Source organism: Dermacentor silvarum, chromosome 7 (genome assembly GCF_013339745.2).
Source record: "Dermacentor silvarum isolate Dsil-2018 chromosome 7, BIME_Dsil_1.4, whole genome shotgun sequence".
In the NCBI taxonomy this organism is placed as follows: Eukaryota; Metazoa; Arthropoda; class Arachnida; order Ixodida; family Ixodidae; genus Dermacentor; species Dermacentor silvarum.
The window spans coordinates 120,893,128-120,901,596 of NC_051160.1; positions in this window are offsets into that span (position 1 = coordinate 120,893,128).

Consider the following 8,469-nt stretch of genomic DNA (forward strand, 5'->3'; position numbering starts at 1 on the left):
GATTTTATTATCGTTAATATTGACATAACTTACGAGAGTGTGAAGTCACTGATGTCATGACCTATCACTCATGTTAGTCATTGGTTTGGCACCTGTGCTAAGGCAAAGATGTCGGGAAACCGCGACACACATGCAGCCAAACCATCACCCACATGGAGCCTAAATGCTGATGATAGTTTTTTTTTTCTACACGCGGACACGAACCTGCGGGAACTAGCCTTTAACAGCTTCGCTGTAAATCAGGTCTAGTCAGATGGTCGGAAAGGGGTTTGGCTGTCGTACCTGGCGTAAACGCCAGGCGTTGGGACTGAGTTAGCGTGATTGCGCGGGATTTACTGGTCTAGCCTGACCTTCCCGAAGCGCACATGTAAGCGCGGACAGGTGAAGTCGGTGGTTCGCGTGGCATCGGCGCCTGCTGTTAGCCAACAACTATTTAGAACTGTCAAGCACGAGTTTGCATAAACGCTGTGCAGTTGGGCTGTCTGAGCCCGACTTCTTCTGACTCGACCCGTCCATATGGGGTTCATGTGAGCATAGCCAGTGAAGAAGCAGAAATCGTCGCCGCGCTGTTGTTTTCTTGGTTGTAGCCCAGAGACCTAAAAAACAATTTTTCCTAATGTTTTTACAAGTGATGTCGTGCTGTCATAACGTCTTGAAGGCGAGTTGTCATCGTTTCCATTTTTTCATATTTCCCGGGTTTTTTTTATGACATGGGTACAGCATTAAGATTCCATAGTAAATAGCAATTTAAATACTGAGGAATAGGACGTTTTCTATAATTTTTATGTTCTTATTGTTACTGATCTTGATAATTTAGCATTGGAAAGGTTGAATTATTATTCTTGAATATTTAATAAGTTACCCGCAACGGATTAAAGAGTGGTGTTTAGTACGTACGTAAGTTGCCGGCTATATGCTTTTCTTCACAACTCTTTAGGTACGCCAGAATCTTTGTTTTAGGCATTGCCTAAAACTAGGGCGTCAAATCACGTAGCTTCACACGCAAAAAAAAAAATCTGTATGTCCTTCCGGCCATCATTGTATTCTTACCCAGCGGCGGATTTTCACCTATACGTGCTCTTTTTTCAGTACGTTCTCCTTCCTTTGTATATTACCAATTGCTAACTTGCGCACGAATATACACCAAGCTAGAACGACATCTAATCACCCCAAAGAAGCAATTGTTAACACATCAGTGAGAAATTTAGGAGCGAGTAATCAAGTACACAAAAGGATTAAATTAAATTAAATTATGGGGTTTTACGTGGCAAAACCAGTTCTTATTATGAGGCACGCCGTAGTGGGGGACTCCGGAAATTTGGACCACCTGGCGTTGTTTAACGTGCGCCTAAATCTAAGTACACGGGTGTTTTCGCATTTCGCCCCCATCGAAATGCAGCCGCCGTGGCCTACACAAAAGGATGATAACATTGATGCTAGCTGGCTTCAGTTATCGAGTCCTGCAATACCTGTGCGCGTTGAATATGTTCCTGCTGCGACGTTAAGTAAATCTCGAGGATTCTCGGATTGATTGTTCCATACGCAAGGCTATATGCACATTTTTAATCCCATTCGGCTACTTAAGACGCGTCCTATAATATGCAGTCTTCTAAACTCGAAGAATTGAAATTTTAGCGCATTTAGAAAGTTGTACAGAAAGTCAACGCCACAGAAAGCTGCTCACTTCTTATCAAACAAATGATATATCATAGATATCTGTCACTTCTTCGTTATTGTAACTATCCAACGGTAACACACTTGGACATTTGGCGTGAAATCTGCACTTTTTTTCCTGTGAAGCTGCAGTACACCTGGTCACTCACCTCAAGAGTTTCGAATAGTTCTTCGTAGATTGTGTCCTGCAGAAAAAAAAGCAATGAAATACATGTATATTACCTGAGCGACTTATTGTATGGTTGAGATATGGAAACCGACTTTACTGGATACGATAAAGATAGGCAAAGGAGCATCTTACTTCAGCCAGGCTGCCCGCTTGACAGAACACAGCTAAGTCATCCACACACTGAAAACAAAACCATAGAAATACACTATTACTCTCATAGAAAGCGCCGAGCCATCACGGCCACGCAACACTAATAAATCAGAGATACTGCGTCTGGCTGTATGATCGCCGATAGATACGACCATGTCAGTATTGATGGTGTTACAGAAGTGGCTGTTTATGAGAAGACTAGATGAACACCGCTGCTAAAAAAGTGTGTGTGAAAATATGGAGACGTAGAAGACGGCAACACGCTGGCCACAATGCAATGCAAAAAAAATGTCCTAAATGTTTGACAGAAAACGCGAGCTACGCTAGCACCTATACAGATGCCCTGCTTTTGCCTACATCTGTTACACTAAAAAAAAAAAAAGATTGAGTTTGCATAAAGGTAACACCTCAGCAACTCAAGTAACACTTCTTAGTTCCTTGGTTTCCTTGGAGCAAAATAAAGCAATAGAACAACGTTGGTTTCTCGTAAGCATAACGCGTTCAAGAAAAAAATACTGTGCGACAAAACACAAGTATGTCCCATGTGCTACTTGTACAATGTGCTTATATCTTTTAACCTTTGGACAAACGGGCCAGTGCCTGAACGATGGGCTGCCACAGGCTCGAATGTAACTTTGCGATACCAACGTTGGGGTTTCTGTCCACAGTAGACGACCGCAGAGCTTGACGGCCACGCAGAAAGAAAACTAGAACGTTAGGTCTTGGAAGCGGCGGCAATAGCAAATGGTGGATCTGACATGCGCGTCAGCTTGGATTTGGTGCTATTTTAAAGCGAAAGCTTTACTAAGGAGGTCGCGTCGAGTTTAGCCGTCACCAGCAATTTGATTTTCATTTGACCGCAGCTGCGCCGTATCCTTGGCAATGCAACACGTCACTCACCCCACCGACCTCCGCCGCCGGCTGGGCGCAAACGCTCTCCGCATCTGGGTCGCCGCCTGACCACGTGACTCGCCGCGCGCCTGGCTGGTGGTAGTGAAGAAAGGGTCCAAGCGCAATGGAACATACCCCTGTGAACTAGCGAAGCTGTTTAAGCTCGAGGATGGTCTGTCGAGTGTACGATGCGAAACATCCGCCTGGCGATGACGCCACCATGCGTCGCCTAGCAATGCTTCGCCCCAGATACGCCGACCGCGCCGAGCCTTGCCACAGCTGCGTGAGCCATGACGTCATCGCGTGCACCCAATCTCTTGCCCTTAGCTTTGCCGTACGTAAGATATATACGTATATGTAGTACGTTCAATTATTAGTAGAATCTGCGTCACTCGGACGAGTAAAACGAAAGGTAGAACAAGTTAAACGCAATCCTAAGCAGTCCTTACCATACTGCTGATTGTTTCTCGAAATCGAATGGTGTTCTGTTTACCTTACACATTTACGAAAACGAAGAGCTACATCAAACTATGCACACACAACACGGCGGATACATTTATGTGCTAAATACCCTCAACCTGTTTTTTTTATTTCCGAAATGCATCTGCGCGCTTTCCTTTCCCCCTCAGTTATTTGCCTTGGTTCCTGTGTGCGCGCGCTTTCTGCGTTTTGCTCTTTCATTGGCGACTCTTTCATTATGCTCATTTTATGAGAAGTCATGCTGGTATTCATATTCCCAAAATGTGCCCTTTTGTTCGCCGCAGAGCATAAACCGGGACTTTCTTTTTTCTCGGTCGGCTGATGGTGAACTCGCGGACGCACCCACCTACCCGCGTTCTTCACTAACTGGGTGAGAAAAGCGAACACAACATCCCTCAGTAATGACCTCTTTCGGTGGCAGTCAAATTTCCTTCTTCCGATACGGTGTAGCCATATCGCTCGCCATTTGAGGTTTCGTTTGTCACGAGGAACAGCCAAAAAGCTTGCTCCCCCTTGGCAATGCTATTCGAACATCGAGCAGCACAGCCAGTTGGCATCATGGTACAGCCGAGCGCGTCTTCAAAAATGTAAAAAGCCTATGTTCACGCAGAGCGCACATGTGTCCCGGTTTTTCTACGCTGACTAATGGCGCCGTTTACCCGCGATAACAAAAGCGCCGTGAGTTATTCGTTACGTTCAAGCCTCGTCCAATGGGAGAACGGAAAACGGCGAAGAAGTCAGGAGTGGGGTAGAGGGCGGGGAGGAAACTCTCCTTTCCTATTTGAACAATGGTTCGCGCATCTTTTGAAGATACAGGGACATTATTTCCGCGCGACTCACATTTCCGCGAAGATGGGGCGGCCGAAGAAGAGCGTCACTCCCAAAGGAGAGGATGCCGCCGCGCCGCTACATCAGCGCGAATGAGAAGACTTCGGTCCGACTCCGAGTATCGTGCCGCAGAAGCGGCGGCGAAACGTTGGTGATTTGCAGAAGATCCGGAGTTACGAGCCCGCGAAAGCGAGCAAAATCTTTTGAGCCTCCAAATACTTCAATGACCTAGTTTTCGTCGCTCCTCGGGCTGTCGATGATTCCAGGGTGATCTTGCGCAAAACGTAGCCGTGTCTCAAAGCACAACCTCGCAAAAACTTGTCCGAACCGAGATAAAGCTAGGTGGGGTCGCCAGCTTTGCTATTGGCCGAGTCTTCGCACCAGTAGTCTGAAGCTGCCCCTAATTTGCTTCTTTCGCTGTCTTTTTGATGTCCATCTTTTGATGGGACATTACAGCAAACGAGGATTGTTTTCGATAAACATCACTGCTACTACAGCTTCGAAAGCATTCGAGGCAAACGAAAAAAAGTCACAGGCCTGCGCGGCACACGCAGCACAGTCACAGCGTAAGCTCCAATTTCGGCACCACGCGCAACAGGGTCTATGCGTCAAAGCCTCTTCGCCTCATTTTGACGAGAACGATCAGAACTGTCCGCCCGGCGTCGACGGCGAGCTGAGGCTTCTAATGCTCTCTGAACAGCCGTCTGCTAAGCCCGATCAAGCCTGATTGTAGCCGCGCACGTATACCTCTACGATTCGCTTCTTCAGCAGCGATTCGTACCTTGTGAGGAGACGCCATAACGTGTACTGAATAGGTATCCAGAATATGTGGCGCACATCTCACATCCCTTGACCCGTGACACCGCACGTTGTTGTTGTTGTTGATGATGATGATCACGATTGTTTATTGGAATCTGCAAAACAGGCTGGTGACAAATAGTCACCAAGCCTGTTTGAGTGAACCAGGTCCAGTTATACATGCAGCATGTAATTGCTATATGCAACTCACATGTCGGGCACGCTGCGTTTGCAGGCACCTCAACTTGATGGCGCCACCATACCCACGGAGGCTTGCACAGCTCGGGATCGCGTTGATTGCGCGCCTCGTCTGAATCGCACCTCGTCGTCTACGCCTGCGCACGCTGCGTTTGCAGGCGCCTTACCTAGATGGTGCCACCATACTGTCGGATGCTCGGATCGTCTGCACCTGCGCGCCCGCCTAGGATGCGTTTATGGGGCATTTTTCGCTGCCTGATAGCAAGCGCTTGCGTGGCTCAGTGGTAATGTATCCGACTCCCGCGGGGAGCGGGTACTTTTTTTCGCATTTCCAGCGATAGAGGTTACGGTCTCCAGCGGCGGCAGTGCCGGACACCATCGCGAACCGAAACGGCTATTGGAATGAGCCCATAACAGCTTACGCTGTAAAACATAATAAATTTCCACAGACCAGACCTGCTTTTACTATCTCACGTGCCGTTAATACACACGAAAATCATATAAGAGCGCTTATTATCCTACATGAAGATGCCGCGTGACCGGCTCGAGGCATTTGGCGTGTATTCGCGGGCTTCTTTCACGTTCGGAAATGCACTTTTATTAGGACGTATTGAGCAACAGAAAGCTGTACGGGAGTTTTTCATGCTACTCTACAATTTTATTATTGACAGTTGTAATCTAATTTTATTACTTGAGAAGCTGATAATTTTGTAACACAAATTAAGTAAATAGGCGGAATGCAGAGTCCGGGTATCTCAAGCTACGGCAAACAACATTACCTTTTTTCTGTCCAGCTACGCGAAATTTGAATATTTTAAAATCTTTGTGCATGATAGCTTGGGACACTCTGTATATCTGTTATACGGCGTTCCTTTAGAGCAGCACAAAACGCAAGGTACAGATATGACATCTACACAGGTTCTGTTATCGTCGTAGTTTTCGTCGATCACTCTGGAGGATGCGATGCCATGATCGCGCTTTGAGTCACGAGCATAGCGCTCTTGTCCGGTCGTCGGCCATGCAGCACAAAGCGATAAAAAAGAAAGAAAACTGCAACACGAGGGTGCAGACGATAGAAAGAATCGCGCAGCTCTCTCCTTTTCGTTTCACATCTCGCCACGGCGCTGCGCCACATGTGGGCTTCGAGGCTATCTGCCACGCGCTCGCGTGTTCCCTTTCATAAAGAAGACGGCTGTAAATGCTGGAATGCTCCATGTGCAAACTTCAATACACCGGACAAACTCAAAACACCTTCAGACTGCGTTTTAATAACCACCAGTCGCACACCACAAGCGTTCCTAATCTTCCTCTGTCCAAGCACGTTAACATTCATGGCCATTCATGTGATAAACTGACAGCCACTATACTAGAGTAACGTTTCACTTCGCACCTCGAAAGAGAAGTTCGTGAGTCATTTCTTATTTATATGGTTAAGGCTGTCTGATCTGGCATAAACGAAAGTCCAGTCAAGCTAAATTTTTGTAGATGGGCTAACCATTTGGTAGTTGCACTTTCATCACAGTTTCGTTATGCGTGTTTAGGCACTTCTCTGTCAGACCTTTCTGTAACATTTTTTTTGCTCTCCTAGTATATCTGCACATCATATTTAAATTATTTAGTTATTTTTTCACTCTACCAGTCGAATGTAGCAATACGATCAGTTAGGAATTTACTCACCACCATTGTCAGTGCTCTTGTGCTACACATAATCTTGCGTTTTGTTTACATGCACCTCTTTTAATATTGCATTTGTATCCCGGACTTATGACATTTCATAACTTTTCTAACCTGCTTTGTTGTAACCTTTTAGATAGATTTTCATGATATTGCCCAAATTGTTGACTTTACTTATTTTATTATTTTATCATTTTGGTTTAATCTGCATGAAAGTGATCCGCAAAACGTATCACTGTTTTTGACCTGTGGCCGCATTGACGGTGATATGCCAAATATTATTGACACAGCACGTACTCGGGGGCCCGCTACACTATGTGTGTGTTCTTAAGAAACGCGCATTCCTGTTACCTAAATTCCCTGAAGAAGGCCGTAGCCTGGCTGACACATCAGAAAAATTATGTTTTCGTTTCGTGCACCTGTAGGTGCATCTATCCTTCATGCTCCTGTAGGTGCTTGAAGGATAGGATGCACGAAACTTGCATGGTGTGAAAAAAAGTGACGGCGTTGAACACGGTAGTACGCTGCACCAGCCCGAGGAACAATTAGGATAACAGGTTGGGCTGTTTAGATTGGAATAATCTTGTCCGAGTATAAAAAAAAGTAAAGCGACAAACGCCCTTAAGGGCCATTGAGCATGCAACTCGGTTTACAGTATACAGGACCCGCAATTCAACGGCTGTTTATATTGGAATATTTGTGCATACAGATCAAAGTGGAAACCTTTCGCAGTAAACATGTGGGGCTTCAAAGTGATTTTCTTTTTCTTCCAAGTGACCCACATTAGCTCCATTTTCTTTGATTTTTGTACGATGGACAGTTTGCTTGCCCATGAATTTTTGCGCGTTGAAGACATTTTAAATTATTCTAAGGTAACTGTGATCACCCCGTTTTTTGCATGTGAGTTAGTACTCGTGGCTATGTGTCATACAGAAAGAATCATTTGAACGTATTCCCTGAATTTCCAAGTGACTTACCGGGTCACTGCTGCTGAGTTGCTGCCCGAGCATAGAGTTGACGCCCGATGTAGCTTTCACAGCACGATGGTAGAACAAGCTATTTTCAATCCCATTTTACAGTCTAACGTACTTGTTTGTAGGGCCCGCTCAAGTTGTCTCTTGTTTTTAATGTTAAGTTCTATGTTCAATAACAGCTCGTTGAAGCTTCTAGAATGTAAAACCAACTAGCCATAGTCTCAGATCTGCTACAGAGCAGTCTTGTCGAGTTGAAAGGCACGCAATGATGATTATTTTTTCTGCACGAGTTGGTTTTGTATTGTTTAGAAAATTTCCGCTCGCAAGGTACTTGTGCTGGCTAGTCATGACACGGCTAAATTAGACGCATACTTATTGTGTCTCCTACGGCAAGATTGCCTCGGTGCACTCAAAATCATCGCGTGTAAATGTGCCTGGTTTTAGTAGTTTTCTTAAATTCACAAGCGCAAATAGTCTGACCTCATCCGTGCAGCAACAATTTGGAAGAGCGAATTCTTCTCCACCATTGATATGGTAATGCGAGTACCTTTACACATGTAGACACTTGGCTAGATTTACAATTTCGCGAATATGAAATATGCATACTATTGGCATTCCGAAGAATATTCCAAG